We start from the raw sequence: 17,841 nt of genomic DNA, 5'->3' as shown, positions 1-17,841 counted from the left end.
TTGACATTAACCACAAGTCTGTTTCGGCCATAATTAGGTCACAATGTACAATATTCGTCGAAATTCGATAAAGTGTGTGTTTGCCTACCCATATACATACATATGCATATGAGTACATATGAGTTTATTTGATTGAAGTAAAACAATTATATGTTTCTAATACATACCCCAAATCTCAACTTTTGGCTTAACGTATATACGTATATATATTATATATAAGTGCTTGTATATGTGCTTGTATACGTGTTTATTTATTTGTTTGAAATGCAATATTTATTTTGTATACAATGTAGAGCAAAGAATATTTTAAGCTATGAATTAAATATTAAGGATACTCGGAATACTGAAAGAAATACAGAGAAAGACAAAGACAGAAATGGTTAGAGAAACAAAAAGGTAGAAAGAGACAGAAATAGAGAACAAAGTTTAATCTATTCCATCGAAAAAAAAGACGATTTCTCTCTCTCTCTCTCTCTCTCTCTCTCTCTCTCTCTCTCTCTTTCAATGCACTTTAAATCCATACAACTATCACAAAGAGCCATCTCCTCGACGAAAAACGCAAATCTCTTGGATCAATCGATCGTTCAATCGTTCGATCCCGGTACAATTCTCTCGAGGAAAAATTGGGTGGAAAAAGGAAGAAGCAACGAAAGAAAAAGAGAACGAAGGAAGAAGAAACAAAACAGAAAAAAAGAAGCAAAAATCAAAACGAAAAGTAAGAAATAAACAAAAAAAAACAGAAAATAAAAGAAAAAGAGAATTCGGACAAAATCGTCCCGGTGTAGAACAAAGCGATAATGTTACGAGGGTTGCTTCGTGTTTCGTCCATTTTCCGAACGATCCTGTGACAGAAAGCGCGGAATTGACGCGACCACCCCTATCCCTCTACCCCTAGTATCTACCCACGTTTCCACTCTTCAGTATCCACCCTCTGTAACACAACGGTTTCAACGTTCCACGCGTCGTAATTTGCTCGGCCGATCGATCTCTTTCTCTTTCGATGCTAACTCCAAACGGATTCTATCTCCCTCTTTTTCTCTCTTCTTTCTCTCTCTCTCTCTCTCTCTCTCTCTCTCTCTCTCTCTCTCTCTCTCTTTTGTTCAATCGATCGATCGAATGCACGGCTATCGAATGGGCGGGTGCGACATTAGTTATCGGTAACAAGCGCGACGAACAAGTACGTTACAACGTAACCGGAGCGTGTTCTACACAACCATAAAGTACATGCCATTGCTCGGCCTCTCATCCTTCTCATTCTCCAACTGTTACTCCTCCACCACCACCTCCTCCTCCTCCTTCTCCTCCTCCATCTCCTCCTCTTCATCCTACTAGCTATCGCACTCTTCGTTCTCGATACAGGACGATATCTCGGAACAAGCAATTCGTACGAATTCGTTTGAACTGTACGAACGAACTTTATCAGCTGGTCACCCTCAATGAAATCCATTTCTCTTTCTCTCTCTCTCTCTCTCTCTCACTCTCTCTTTCAATCTCTCTCTCTCTCTCTCTCTCTCTTTCAATCTCTCTCTTCTCTCGACAATTTCTAAAGAGAGCGTTTGACGCGGTCGCTTAAAGCGCTCGTTGAAGACCATTTACTGATAATACACGTGTTTATAAACTCTCGATCTAACATTTGTCGATAACATATTGACAATTATAAATGATAACATTTGTTATTTTTTATTTATTCTCTTTATATATATATATATATATATATATATATATATATATATATATATATATATATATATATAAGTTTATTTATATATGTTTATTCTCTTTATATATATATATCTTCCAATATTTCAGCAAATTTGTAATCATTAATGAAAAACTATTATATCGTGCGTGCTATTTCTAGTGCGTGCGTGTGTGTGTGTAGATTTGTGAAAAGGAATGATAGTTAACGTTGTCACAGAATATCTAGATACATATATTTTCTGGTGAGTCTTTAACGGGTTTGGTATCAAGTGGTACGTTGAAAGAAAAACATACAGAACAAGTCCCGTTAATTTTCAAGTGTCAAAAATAAACAGAAGAGAAGAGTACGTGAGTACAAACGAGGGATGGGATATATAAGGGGAGAGATGGTTGAAATGGAAGGAACGAACGTACAAAGTCTCAAAGTTTTCTTTTTACTGAGTAAAGTAGAAAAAAAAAGACAAAAACAAAAGAGGAAAAAGAAAATAAAGAAAGAAATAGCTAACTCAGACAGCCATAAGCAAACAAAAAGTAAACAGCATAGTAAAAAATAAAACATTTACAAACAAGTTGGTCTTCTTTCTCTTTCTCTCTCTCTCTCTCTCTCTTTCTCTCTCTCTCTCTCTCTTTCTCTCTCTCTTTCTCTCTCTCTCTTTCTCTCCCTCTCTCTCTCTTTCTCTCTCTCTCTCTCTCTTTCTCTCTCTCTTTCTCTCTCTATCTGGCCATTTTCGAAACGAACTCACGATCTCACCACACCGCACTTTCTCTCTTATTCGCGAACTCACCTAATGAGACGTAATTCAACGTAGGAATACCGGATTACGTAATACGCGGTTACAATAAATTTTCATTTTTTCTCGGCGTGCTAAAACTCACCACCATGATGACTCCGACGACAACGAGGACAACGCATTTTATATACGTCACATATGCAAAATTTACACGCCCACATACACGAACATACATACATAGACATACACATATATTGTACGTATCTTCATATACTGGACATATGTGCAAACACGTTTTCGTTAAACATGAAACGTAAGAACATTATATTCTAAACTCACAGCGTACCAAAGAGCTTTCTCTCTTTCTCTCTCTTACACAAACATACGCACATACACACACACACACACACGTGCGCACACTCTTTCTCACTTTTTATCTATCTCTCTCTTTTGTCCTCTTCGTCAATCCTCATATTTGTCAAGATTATTATTTATTCCATGAACTATATCATCCTTCCGCTCTTTCTCTATCTCTCTCTCTCTCTTTCCCTCTCACTCTCTCTCTCTCATTGAGCTGACCGCAAATATTTAGCCATTTCTATGTTCGCATCACTAAATCGAATAATCGAGTAGGTACCTATCTTCCGGTATTTTACTCGACGTTGCAATTCCTTTCGTTCCAAATATCTCTATCTTTTTCTCCTATTCATGTCCGATTCCGAATCCGGTTTATTCCATATCTCTTTATCAGCTCATCCTTCTCTACGGAATACGGACTTCAAGCGCGTTTAAATAATTCCGAAAAGGCGCGAGAATTTCAAGGAATGCTACAACGTTCTAACTGTTGTTAACGGAATTTGTTGAATTCAAATCGTTAGAGCGAAAGATTAGTCCTACGAGAAAACTTTATCTTAATTTGATATGAATTATCATCTCAACTAAGATCATCTCAACATAACAATTTCTTAATTATGTTAGATCATCTAAAAAAAAAAAAAGAAAAAAAAAGAAAAAAGAAAAAAAACAGAAAGAAAAAGTATTTTACGGTGAAAATATTTTCAACAATCATTAACATCATATCCCATTTACAATTCTTTTTTCTGTTTTTTCTTTTTTTTATGAAAAAAAAATAAATAAATATATACCTGCATATATATGTATATTCATGATTATGATTATTATTATTATTATTAAACAAATTACCTTCTAATTTACTTTTGAACGTAAACAATTAAAAGTGCATGATAAATGCATACTAATTAAATTTTACTTTTATTTTCTCTTTTTTCCTTCTTCCTTTTTTTGTTCTACAAAATATGCAAAAGCATAAATGTATAATACTCTTTCAAATGGGTATGCATATTTGAAGACCACTGGACGTAGGTAAACTGATAACGAAATATGTCAATGCATTTTGTATGTAACAAAAGAATCAATTTTAGAAATTGTGTCAGCCCTGAAATGAATTTAATAAAAAAATCTAGAGACTAATGGCTTAGGTCGATGTAGCCCCATCCCTTTAATCAATACTCCTTTCAAATATATTTGAGGATTATCGATATAGATTAAAATGATTTTTATCATTGATAAAAAAAACTTTCTCTAATGATAATTCTTCTCTACCGCCATGCGACTTACTTCAAATTTAATAAAATTCATATCAGAATTTGTTTATTTATTAAATACGATATAAAGATATTATCATATTTGGCTCATAGATTTTTACATTCTTTATCGTATTTTAATAAACCCTTAAAAATCACGTTACGATTGATTTTATTAAATAAATATATATTTAATAAAATATTTAACGATTATTGTTTTATTATTAATTGATATTTCACTTAAACATCTTCACTTAAAATTACGTACAAACGTTAAATTATTTATTAAGTAGATAATTTTCGAATAAAAGAAATAGGGGTTTAAAAATAGAATAGAACAGTTTTATTTGCACAGTATACGTATCGCTATTTGGAAATACGATTGACCCAATGGAATTCCCTTTTGCGCAAAGCCACGCGCAGTTATCGTAAAGGTCACGCGAGATGAGCACGCAAAATGATCTCGTCCAACGTGGCGAGACTGAGGCGAAACGATCGCGCTCGTTCAATGGGAAAATGCCGGAACGACGATGAGCACGCAGAATCAACTTACGTCAACGTTCTGGTGAAATAAGAAAGGAAAAACTGAAATGGGAAAGGAAATTAACTTAGTTGAACCTAATGTCCGAGTTAAAAGCACTATAATGATCGTCGATTCTCGTTTATCCACATAAATGTTTCTATTGTTCTTCAGAGATAATAAAAATTTTTATAAGTTTGTACAATTTATATATAATCATCGAATTGATTTATTGATTATAAACTTACTCTCATAATATTTATTTATGAAATTAGAAAATTACGAAATTTTATAATTTCCACTATGAGTAAGACTCTTATTCACGAATCAATTCAATAGATTCATTTCGAAAATCGTACGATAAAAAACAATATATATATATATATATATATATATATATATATATATATAAATTAAGCAAAAAAGAAATGATATATTCATATAAAGAAATAATTCTCTCTTTGATTTAATCGTTACTTAAATATTACAATTGACAATTCTAATATCATAAAATATATTAAATTAATAAATCAATAATAAAAATCTAATGATCAAGTATAGATAATGGATAACGACATAATTAGATATTTACCAAACCCGGACAAAGTGATAAATTCATTAATATCAAGTTAAATGGGATAAATTAAACTCGTAGGAAAGAGAATAATCATAAATCTAATAATGAGAAACCTATAACAATCAATAGATAAAGGAGTTCGTAATGAGAAAGATACCTAACTAACAGTGGATGTTCTCAACAACCATGGAATTGTTAATCCTCGACAGGTTGATTCTGGTTCGTGCGGTTTCTCGGTAACGCGTAACAGGACCAACGAGTTAACTAACGTAGATTCAACGTCGATGTGTTAATGGATGCAATAACAATTATCGTTTCGGTAATGTCCGCCATATTGTTCTCTGAACGTTACTTACCGATTGACCCTTGGAGCAAAAGTATTGCGAGCGATCTCGAATGATCTTACTAATATTGGGAATATAACTGATAATGAGCGAGAGGCAACTAATGAGAGAAAAAGAGAAAGAGAGAGAGAGAAAGAGAGAGAAAGAGAAAGAGAGAGAGAAAGAGAGAAACTCAAAGTGTCTTATCAGATGCACTAATGGCAACGTCAGAGAGGTGAAAAAAAAACTGACATTGAGTGTGAAGTAACTAATGAGAGTAAAAGAGAGAAAAAAAGAGAGAAAGAGGCTAACACTATTTTATCAATGACGACGTCGGAAAGGTGAAAGAATACAACTGACATTGAGCGTGAAGCAACTAATGAGAGTAAGAGAGAGAGAAAGAGAGAGAGTGAGAGAGAGAGAGACTCAAACTACCACATCAGACGCACGAATGGCGACGTCAGAGAGGTGAACATAATACACGCGCCGTTGAACCTAGGCACGTCGCAGCAACTCCCTTCGTGCGATCGGACTCACGTAACCGTACGTGTATCAGGTCTGTACTAGCGACGCGTTGTCCCCGTTAAACGGCAACCCGTATCGATCAATCCAAGTTACCGAACACGTGCGATCGACGCTCACCTTCTCTCTCTCTCTCTCTCTCAGCAGCCTTTAACCTTATCCCAGCTTTAGCAAGCTCTGACGTTTCAAAGGGAACCTTTTCTTTTTTCTTTTATTTTCTATTCTTGTTTTCTTCCTCTGTTTTTCCTTCTTTTCCTTCTTTTTCTTCGTTTTCCTCTTTTTCTTCTTTTTTACTACCTATAAGTAGTAAAAGAGGATAAAACAAAGAAAAAAGAAATTTTTTTATACCAACTTTTACTACGCGATAAACTCTTGATCCATCGATTCATCTTTCTGACTTTTTAATGTCGATCAAAAATAATCTCAGTCGTTGAAAATAGAATTTATCTAATTACGTCAATTCGATAATTTAATAAATGTCCTATGTTTAATTTCATGTTGACATCAAATTGATACTTATTTAATACTAAACACCATTTCGTCCGAAATTTTGATAAATTTAATTATTATTCTATTACGTATACACATTAATTCATCATTATATATATATATATATATATATATATTTATACATATATATTCTAGCATCATTTTAGTCGGGATTAATAATAATCATTGATTTATTTATACGTATATAAAATAATATCAGAATTATTATTCTAAGTTGATATTAATTATTGTCGGATATTGTAACAATTTAATTTTGTAATATATCTAAACAAGAGCGATAAAATATTATGATTTAACTCGTTGTTTATCGAAATGATAGTGATTTACCATGATATTACAATTTATAGTATGGCGTCAATGTGGATCATCGAGAGGGGATTGTAAAGAAAAATTAAAACGAATAAAAAAAATATTTAAAAAAGATAAAAAAGAAATTGAATGGATACCTCGTTGATGGTAAATTTCCGATACGAAAACAACCTATATTTCCTTCTTTCTTTCTCTCTCTCTCTCTCTCTCTCTCTCTCTCTCTTTCTCTCTCTCTCTATTTTTCCTTCTTTCTCTTTTTAAATGTAATAATGAAAGAAAGCAATTAAATATCAATAGAGTACTGATGAATGTAATAAAAAGTACGAGTGTTTGTGAAACGTACGTACATACGTATATACATTCTCCATTTATATCTGATGAAATTGATTCTACACGATTAATAGCTGTTTAGAGAAGTCAACTGACTATAATGAATGAATATTTGACTGAATGGTTCAAAGTCGAGATAACTATGATCGCTCATTGGATACATAATCATTATCCTAAATCGCCTATTGTTCTATGTATAATGTTTCATGAATCTAAAGACAATATCGGTAAGTTGCATATATGACAATTCATCTAATACTAATCCTTATGATCTTCGTATTGAAGAGAGAGAGAGAGAGAGAGAGAGAGAGAGAGAGAGAGATTTCACATCGGTTAAGCAATTATTCCCATAAACTTTGAACTTTGAGCTAAAAATGAAAATTATTGAACTATTAAATTTTCTATCTAATATTTAATAAATCCAAATCTAATATAATTTATTCAATGTAAATTATTCTTCGAATTAATTAACTTTTGCGATCATAGATATATGTGACAATAATTTAAAATCACATTGATCATAATCTTTCAACAATGAAATCCTACTATCATTTCATTCATTCATCCTAACTGTACCGATATCATCAAAACCGATCGATAAGATGAAATTATTGTAGTATTTGTTCGAGATATCGTGACGGTCAAAGGTTATAAATAAGAACAATCGATAAAGCTGATAAAATAGAGTCGCTATATTTTAAAAAATTTTCTTCTGTTCTTGTTTTTTTCTTTTTTTTTTTGTAATGTTTTTCTCTTTTCTTCTAGATTACCGAACGAACGATTTTTTCTCGAGATAATTGTATTTAGATATTTTTCATTGTCGCTTGATCCTCATCATCCTCTCTCTCTCTCTCTCTCTCTCTCTCTTCAAGAAACACGTAACTATGTACATACGTACATACGTACATACACACATATATACATACATACATATGTACTATCAAACGAGAAACAGGTATCTACGATCTCTTTGTATGGACTCGTTATGCGTCCTCGTTGTCCTCGTTTCCAAACGACACACGTACATACGTAGAACATACGTACGTTGTGTAGTTGAGTGAGAGAGAGAGAGAGAGAGAGAGAGAGAGAGAGTAAAGAGGGTAGGAAGGGTTAGGAGGGTGAAACACAGCGAGCACTTGCCAGATATACAAGCAGATATCGGCCGTTCGAATACTCGTTACAACGACGGATAACGAAAAGCCGGTTGAACATAGGGGCGGTTCTCGTAGCTGGACCCCGTTCGAGAAAAGAGCGAGATCATTCAAGCGATGGAAACGATCGAGTCAAACGACGGGGTTGGACATACTTAATAATAGTAAAGAAAGAAAAACTGAATGAATGAATGAATGAGAGAGAGAGAAAGAGAGAGAAAATAACTGAACAAACAACTTTGTCATTTTCCTTAGGAAATACAGAGTGAAATCGCAAAAGGGATAGTGATGGATAGGAATAGGAGTAGGGGAGGAAAGAAAAGGAGTTAGTATTTTACCGAACGAAGAGGAACAAGAAGTAGTAAAAGAAAACAAGTTGGAGCCAGACTAATCGGTAATTGTGATTTGTAATTTACGATTTGTCATTTGTTGCCTGTTTCGTTTTTCACGAAGAAAACAACTCCCGATCGAGACTACTCGTTAACTCCCGATAAATGCTTACCTGGTAGTTTTGCTTAATCGAATTATCTTGGAACAACAACTTCCTCCGTGTATCCCGTTGTCAATTAAAAGCTGTTCGATCATCAATGACCGATCCGAATTACTCGATAACTATCTGCGAAAATACTTGCTCTATATTTTTCCTATGATGTAGCAAAAAAAAAAAAAGAAAAAAGAAAAAAGGAAAGGAAAAAATAATTGATAAAAAAGAAATATATATTCGAATAACAGACATACATATTCTAATAGAAATTCTAACAAAGAGAAAAAAATTTACACTTTAAAGTACGCATACATTTAACAACGTTAACGTTCGAACTAGTAATAGAGTATTACAAAAAAGTGTACTACGAGTCAACTGAGGAAAAGGCTGACGTTTCCCAGGGAAAAAGTAAATAAAAGAAGAAAAGGGGGGAATAAAAAACTATACGAAAAGAAAAGAAATAAAATGGTGGGAGAGAGAAAGAGAGAGAGAGAGAGATAGAGAGGACGAGAGCATAAAAAAAAAAGGGAAAAAATAGTGCTGTAGCAGGTTGAATTCGAGTACAGTGAGTATACGTAAGCGCCTGTGAGTGCTTCGTACGAAACGAAAGCTTTCGGTGGATATAAACGAAATGTTCTCTGCTCTCTCTCTCTGCTCTCTCTCTCTCTCTCTCTCTCTCTCTCTCTCTCTCTCTCTCTCTCTCTCTCTCATTCACTCACATATTCTCGCTATAACGCGAGAATAACGTATCCATATCATCGTGTCTGACTCCTTATATTCCTTCTCTCTCTCTCTCTCTCTCACTCTCTCTCTCTCACTCTCTCTCTCTCACTCTCTCTCTCTCTCTCTCTCACTCTCTCTCTCTCTCTACCTTTCTTCTCTTCTTCCTTTTCCAAAGAACGACATTCTCCAAGCGCGTGTATAAGCGATTCGCGGGGAAACTTCAGAGACGTTGAGAGTTTCCGCTTCCTAGAAGGTTCCGTCTAGCGAAATCCTTGATACCGAGTTTCACCCTAGATTCGTGCACTTCCAACGACGGTAATGCGATTTCGCGTAGCACGTCGCGACGACACTTCTCGCGCACGGTTTCCCGCATCTGTAAATGGAAGAACCGATTAAGCGGTCCATGCCAAACTATGTATGTACGTTACTGTGAAATGTTCACTGTCTGTCCAACACCAACCTCGTATTACCTATCCTATATCTTCTATTCTATTCTAATACATACTTAATACTTATCGCATAAATGTTATCTACTCTCTCTCTCTCTCTTTCTCTCTCTCTATCTCTATCTCTATCTCCATCTCTCTCTCTCTCTCTTTGAGATAAGTCGCTATTGTTTCCGTCAAATGTCTTGCTGGAACTAACTTGACATTAATCGTATATAAATAGCTATGTTTTGTATCCCTTTAGATTACGTGCAAGTTCTATGATTTTATTTCGACCAATGCGATCTCATTTTGACAATATTGATTGTCGATGTGTTTAATATCAAATTGATTCGTAAATATTTTGTTGTATAAGAAAAAAAAGATTATTTTTTATTTCTTATACGTTATATATCTAAATAAAATATAATAGATATGACCAATTTATATAGAGAAAAATAAAATACTTTATAACGTTTATATATTATGTATGTATTATATTTACAATATATATATATATATATATATATGTATTAGATAATATATATATATATATATATATATATATATATTAGATATAATATGTCTTTATATAATTTTATGTAATGTGTTATTTATCTATAAAAAAAAGGAAAAAAAAAAGAAGAAGATTATTATATCCGTTATAATAATTTATATCTGTGTTATATTTAAGTATGAAATACGATGATACGGTTATGACATTTGTTATCTATATTTTTACTCTCGTAAAAGGGGAAGGACAAGGAAGTGGAGTACGAGGAGATGGAAGAGAAATGTTGCACCAGTATCGGTACTATGTCGCTTTCAACGATACGATACCATAAAATCTTACCCGAACGAGAATAGGAATTCTCAAGAAAAGTCTCGTCTTCTCGTTGGCTTTATTCAAGATTTCAGGTCAATCAAAAAGTCTTCGCTTTTTCGTTCCCATCATTTTTTATCCAGTTTTGTCATTCCCATGAGAAAAAATTTTAAGGACACTTCGAAAAGCAATGAATTTAATTCTTCGTAAGTAAGAAATCACAATCGAGTTAAACCGATAAAAGAGAGATATTAAAAGTGGGAAAAAAAAAGAAAAAACAGAAAAAAAAACTCGAGAAAAAAAGAAACCAAAAAAGTAAAATTTTTAATTCTCTATAAGTAAGAAATCACGATCAGATTGAATCCAATAAAAACGTGATATTAAAAATAGAGAAACAAAAGAAGAAAAATAAAGGAAAACTAATGATTACAAAAAAATATATATATATATTTTTTCGTTTGTATATTATAAAAAGGAAACAATATTCGATAATTACACCATAACTCGGCGTGATAACGTATCCAAGATATATGAGAGTTAGCATTGGTGGTGACGAGGATATCAAGATCGTAAAAGTAAAGGCAATTTTTAGCGAACAAATTGCCATTGTGTCGGCGTCATACGACAAGTCAAAACGATTAGTCATCGTCGCACCTCCTACGTTGCTCGCTAACTGCGATTTCTACTTGGGCAAGACAGTAATGGACGAGTTTACAGGGGGTCTACACCACGATCGGTCTTTTTCATGTAACCTGCCCACGTCGAATCACTGGAACGCGATATTGCTCAAGATGAAAGAGAAAGAGAAAGAGAGAGAGAGAGAGAGAGAGAGAGAGAGAGAGAGAGAGAGAGAGAGATAAATCAAGAGAGATGCAAGAGAAAAAGACTTTTCTTTCTCAAATCGTTTACATTGCTGCTATTTCATAATGTCGTAAATGACAAAACGAAAGCTTTCAAATATTTTCTACAAAGTCACCAGAATCGTTTGAAGCTTTCACAACAGCTTCTATTGTTCTTGATGTTTCTTTATGAGAGAAAAAGAGAGTGAGAGAGAGAGAGAAAGAGAGGAAGAAAAAGAGAGAGAGAGAGAGAGAGAGAGAGAGAGAGGAAGAGAGGAAGAAAAAGAGAGAGAGAGAGAGAGAAAAAAGAAAGAGTAATGCAAAGAATTTGCCTTTGGCTAACTTTATTAAACTCCAAACGTGTTTTTCTCCTCTATTTACGCATGCTTGCATCGAACTTTATAATACTTAACTATGTAATGCCTTACTTATTATTCATATATTTTTTTCTTTTTTTTCTCTCTTTTTTTTTCATTTAATGGCAGTCTTTCAAATAAATGTAAGTAAATTTTATATATTATAGTATGTATACATACACACACACACACACACACACACACACACACACACACATATATATATATATACATAAAATATGTTAATATAATTAATGAATTTTTAAATGAAGTTTTATGTCTTTCCTGGTTTAATTTTATTAAATTTTTTCTGAAAAATAAAATGATTTCTCAAAGAAACATCAATTTATCTACACTTGTTCCTTTTATTTATCGCACAATATAAGTCATTAATACTATCATCCTTCGTTAATTTCAAATATTACAACATTTTCATTTTTGTCTTACTAAAAATGTTTCTATCAAAAAATTTCATACGTTTTATGTCATACGCAATAAAAACTGTATTGCCATACTTGACTATCAATTAATTGCGTTTATTACAATTTTCAAGGAGGAATATATATATTTTTTTTTTGTATTTTAAATACAATATTCGAAACAGAAAATTTTCAAAAAATTTCATTTGCATAAAATATTTAAAGTAATATTTTCATGAGTACTAGAATACAATTTTATATGCATAAAATATATAGAAATTTATATATATATATATAAAACGTTTAAAATAAAATTTTTACACCGAAATATTCTAAATTTATATATTCATTTGATTTGACTCTTAATAGAGATTTGAATTTTTTATTATTCTGTATAATAACCTAAAAAATATTAACTATTAAGGTAGTCAACGACACATTAATGTAGTCAACGTTTTAACAATCACGTTATTTTGAATAATAGAGTCGTATGGGATGTTCCAGTATCGAGTGATTCAATGATTTGAAACAAACAAAAATATCGCCAATAAATGCTCATCTATTCATTTCTATAATTCACAGAAGTGCTATATATATATATATATATATATATATATATATATATATATATATATGTATATATATCCCGTTACGTTCGAACAAAAAAGAACAATTTACGAACGAATTCATTTTGAGAATTTTATCGACGAATTCGCTTATTAAATTCATCACTTTATTTGATTTTGTTTTTTATTTCCTTCCTTCGAAAAATTTTTTATATTCTCTTTTAAATACGACAGGAGATATCAATTTTAATTCTTTCATCATTTATGTTTCATCACGTTTTCGTTAAAATTCTATTTAATATTAAAACATGCATGCGCGCACATACATACATGCATATATACAATATACATACATACATATATACATACACACACACACACATACACGAAGACAAAATACATAAACAACACATCGATGTTGAAAAGAGTACAACATTCTAATAGTCATGTTTGCTTTCTATCAACAAATCACGAAAATATTTCTGTTTCTTGCGAATAAATTCGATAAGCGTAGTGCCATTCATATCTTGTCTGTTCCTACGAAAACGATAAAAAAATCGAAAAAAATTGAAAAGAAACAACAGAAGAGAAAAAAATAAAATGAAATGAATAGAACGACGAAAATGACAATGACGATGACGACGACTTTCGCGAAATCGTAGATAGTCATTCATCTCTCTCTCTCTCTCTCTCTTTCTCTTTTCCTCCCTCTCTTCCTCCCAAACTCGTATCGACGAATATTGGAAAGGACCGGAGACACATAGCTTACTTTACGAGAACGATCGCAGGAAGCAAACTGTTTATACGCATCGGAAAAGGAAATGAAAAAGGGTTCGAGATGTATGTATGTGTATGTGTGTGTATTCTTCCTTTCTATCTTTGTCTCTGTTCTGTCACTCTGTCTCTTTCTCTCTGTTTCTCTCTTTCTCTCTCTCTCTCTCTTTGCTTTTCTCTTCTCTATCATAGACTTCCGCTTTATATCATTCTGTCACACCTCGATCAACGAGTCCCTTCTTTTCGAATACGGTTTCCCGATTACCACGACTAGGCTGCTCGTATATACGAATACATAGATAAAGGGTAGAAGTGAGAACGGAGTGGATGCCGATTTCCGGAGATGACTTTCGTAAAAGACACTGTTCAGCTCCGTATCATGATGATCGTTGAAAGAAAAATGCGATGACACTTAACGCTCATCATTTTTTTATCTTTTCTCCTTATTTCTCTCTCTCTCTCTCTCTCTCTCTTTCTCTCTCTCTCTCTCTCTCTCTCTCTCTCTATCTATCTATCTATCTATCTATCTTTTTATCCATCGTTTTTAAATAAAAAAAGATTGTACGATGGAAATAAATGTTTTTAGAGATAATATTACGAACATTAAAAAGTTCATTTAATCTCTTTAAAATTATATTGTATAGTATTACTTATATAATACAATGATTATTTTTATTAATTGCTTTTTATATAATTTGAATTTGAATTAATCTTTTAATTAATTTACATATATATATATATATATATATATATATATATTATCTACTTATATAAAAGAAAAAAGGGGTAGAAAAAGAAATATTTTTACATTGGATCTATTTTAATGGATTTAAAGGTTTGTAATATATGTTTCTTTAATAAATATATTATGTTAAATAATAATTATTTAATTATTTAATTATTTAATTATTTAATAAGTATTATGTAAAAATATAATGTTAATAAATGTATTTAAATTTTTTCAGAATAATACATGTTTCTTTTAATTGTATACGAAGTTATATTTGATTACGAGTTACGTATAATATTACTTAGACTAATATCATAATATTATACTGATATGATAATATTATATGAGTATATCTTGTATAAACTATATGAGTATATCTATAATTGAAAAATATGAAAAAGTTCGTAGATCTATATATATATATATATATATATATATATATATATATATATATATATATATATGCCGAAAGAAGAACTTTAAAAATATAAATACGATTTGAAAATTAACATAATTTCATAGATGATTTAATCATACTCGACTTTGGTTTTATCGTGTTTCTTTTCCCTTTTTTCTTTTTCTTATGTATAATCGAATTTTTTTTCTTTAAAACTAATTCGATAATTAGTTTAAAAAAAAAATGTAAAATTTACGAAAGGAAAAGAAAAGTTACGTTCATCTGATAAAAGATTAACTTTAATAAAGTAAGAGGAGAGGAATTTATAGGATAAACTATTTCAGTAGAACTCTCGGTAATGATTTGTCCCACTTTAATCGAGTTTACTTAATAGGAGGGAACATTTAAACAAAATTGCTAGACACGTATTATTCGCTAAAGGTCAACCAACCTAAGTCAAGAACCATAATCGGAGAGAAGTGTCAGAGATCAAATGACAGCTGTTTCAACAATCAACTGACTCTCTCCTGTCTTTGGTGTTCGAGACAGCTCTAGAATTCGTTGATTGCTTCTATATATCATATATCTGTCAGCCATGAGATTCTATATGGAAAGCAACTTAATTAAAGTTCGATACTTGGACAAGTTGAGAGTCAAACGGTAAGTCGATTTACTCTTGAGATGTAAACTCAGTTAGTGAGGAGGTTCTGCTATTACTGTTCTTGCATTTACTATATTTATTAAGGACGACAGTCGATGAAAACAAAGATGAAATTTCTAATAGATACAAGAATTGAATTTCGAGACGAAGTACATTGGTACGAAGGATTGATTAAATAATGACAAAGAATTTCATTGTACTATTGAAATATAAATGTAATAGATAGATAATAGATAAATTCGATAAAATTATTAAAATTTATAATGATAATCTTAAATATTTGATAAAAATTATAATGTTATCAAGGTTAATTAACTAACCTCATATATTTCATAGAATTTAAGTTTGATATATTTAATTTATTAAGTTTAATTTATTAAGTATGATTATGATTAAAAATGTATTAATATTTTAGAAAAAAGAATTTTCTTTTGTGTTAATGGACTTTTCTTTTTTGTTAAAAGGATAAAAAAAAAAATCTAATACATCTTAATCCAATTAATCAATGTAATTAATCAAAGTGATCTTCGTAAAAACTAACTCGTTCAATTTAAAGAGTTAAAGATACTTTCCGTTCCAATAATATTAAATAATATAATCGATACGGTTTATTAAACTCAGCAAATATTATCTATACATCTAATTATCATAATCAACGAATCAGATTTTGATGGCAACGAGAATGGGAAGGAAGAAGGCGTCAGTTGGAAAGATCGTGAGATAGTTTCGGTCGTTGTAATGAGAACTCGTGATCCCAGTACCGATTTCATTCTCCGATATCTCTTCGAATCCGTTGGTACTCGTGAACGAGCACGAATTTTAAATGATCCATAAAGATGTGCCTTGAGAAGAAAAAGGAAAAGGAGAAAATGCTAAAAGACGAATCTCGAATATTTGCCAACGTTCGAAAGAAAGAGAAAGAGACAGAGAGAGAGAGAGAGACAGAGACAGAGACAGAGAGAGAGAGAGAGAGAGAGAGAGAGAGAGAAATGAATGATGATGAATTCTAAAAATAGAACAAAATAATATTGAGGACATATTATTTAAAAAAAAAAGGAAAGAAAAGAAGAAAAATAAAAAACAGACATATTTAAAAATAAACGAACTCATCGAAAAATAGAAAAGAATAAAAAAATAGATAGGATGCTTAATATTTAACAAAAAAAAGAAAAAAAAAGAAAAAAGAAAGAGAGAGAGAGAGAGATGTATATTTCGAAAATAAACTCAATTGAACTGAAGGATGTACATTTTTCATTTGAAACTATTAATTAGAAAATTCGTTTCTCGTATCGAGAATTGAAACAATTTATTCGCGTAAATATAGTTCCTGCTTAAGAAGGATGAAAGAAAAAAAAACGACAGAGAGAGAGAGAGAGAGAGAGAGAGAGATAAATAGGGAAAGAGAAAGAGAAAGAAAGAGAGAGAAGGACAGAGAGGAAATCTAAAAGTTTTCCGATGCGGTTGCTCGCTGACTCGTTATTCAGTGCTCTTTTTTAGCCGGTAAATGGATGAAGAATGGAAAACGGAAGGAAAACCAGGCCAGTAAAGAGAGCTTGAGAGAAATAGAGAAAGAGCGAGAGGGAGAAAGAGAGAGAGAGAGAGAGAGAGAGAGAAAGAGAGAGAGAGAGAGATGAAGCCCCCATGTCTCGTACAGATTAGAGATATTTATGGTCCAGTAAATCAGATACTGCCTTCTCTCTTCCGCGCCTCCTCCTCACGACGTTTATTCATCAAAATAAGCCTTTCCTGGGCAAAGCTTTTGCCAATACACGCAACCTTGTCCGATCAAAAAGGAAAGATAAAAAAAGCAAGCACTACACTAAAGTGTGTGTGTGTCAGTGTAAAAGAGAGAGAGAGAGAGAGAGAGAAAACGTGACTTATCGAACAAAGTACCGTTTCTGACACACCCGTCGCCATATTGCCCCAAGTCATTTGTTCTCTTCTTTTCCTAGTAACACCGATTTCGAACTAGTCCCAAAGTGAATAAGTACTTATGTAGTATTTATATACATACGTAAATAAATATATACATATATGTATTGCGCTTTTAAGTAAAATGATAAAAAAAAGAAGGAACAATCGTCTCTCTTTCGTCTTATCGTCGTCGATCGTTTAAATAAATATTTTTCTTTTCTTTTTTTTTTCTTGTACTACTACATTTTCTCCTACTGGAAAATTTCAGATCTTCGTCTCGTATCATAAAAATAAAACAATAATAATAATTATTATTATTATTATTATCTCGAACATCTTGTGGAATTTATGTATAATTGAAATATTGAGATAAACGATATAGTAGCTTCGAGAAAAAATAAAATAATAAAAATTATTACGTGGGATTAATTGAGATATAATTGAGACGTGGA

General features: G+C 31.9%; 1 protein-coding gene across 8 annotated transcripts in view; it reads right to left on the bottom strand.

The window, feature by feature from the left end:
• Positions 1–17,841, bottom strand: part of LOC124425553 (lachesin) — a 192,610-nt gene that overhangs the window by 139,213 nt on the left and 35,556 nt on the right. Inside the window, exon 1 of one of the 8 annotated variants that reach the window (XM_046966042.1) lies at positions 10,764–10,919. The exons of the other annotated variants lie outside the window; for them this stretch is intronic. The gene's annotated coding sequence lies outside the window, so the exon portion shown is untranslated. Of the gene's footprint in view, positions 1–10,763; positions 10,920–17,841 lie in introns of those variants that run through there. 8 annotated transcript variants of the gene reach the window in all.

The sequence above is a fragment of the Vespa crabro genome, chromosome 7 (assembly GCF_910589235.1).
Source record: "Vespa crabro chromosome 7, iyVesCrab1.2, whole genome shotgun sequence".
NCBI classification, from domain to species: Eukaryota; Metazoa; Arthropoda; class Insecta; order Hymenoptera; family Vespidae; genus Vespa; species Vespa crabro.
Note: the sequence above shows the minus strand (reverse complement) of the source record. Positions and strands in the feature narration are given on the sequence as shown.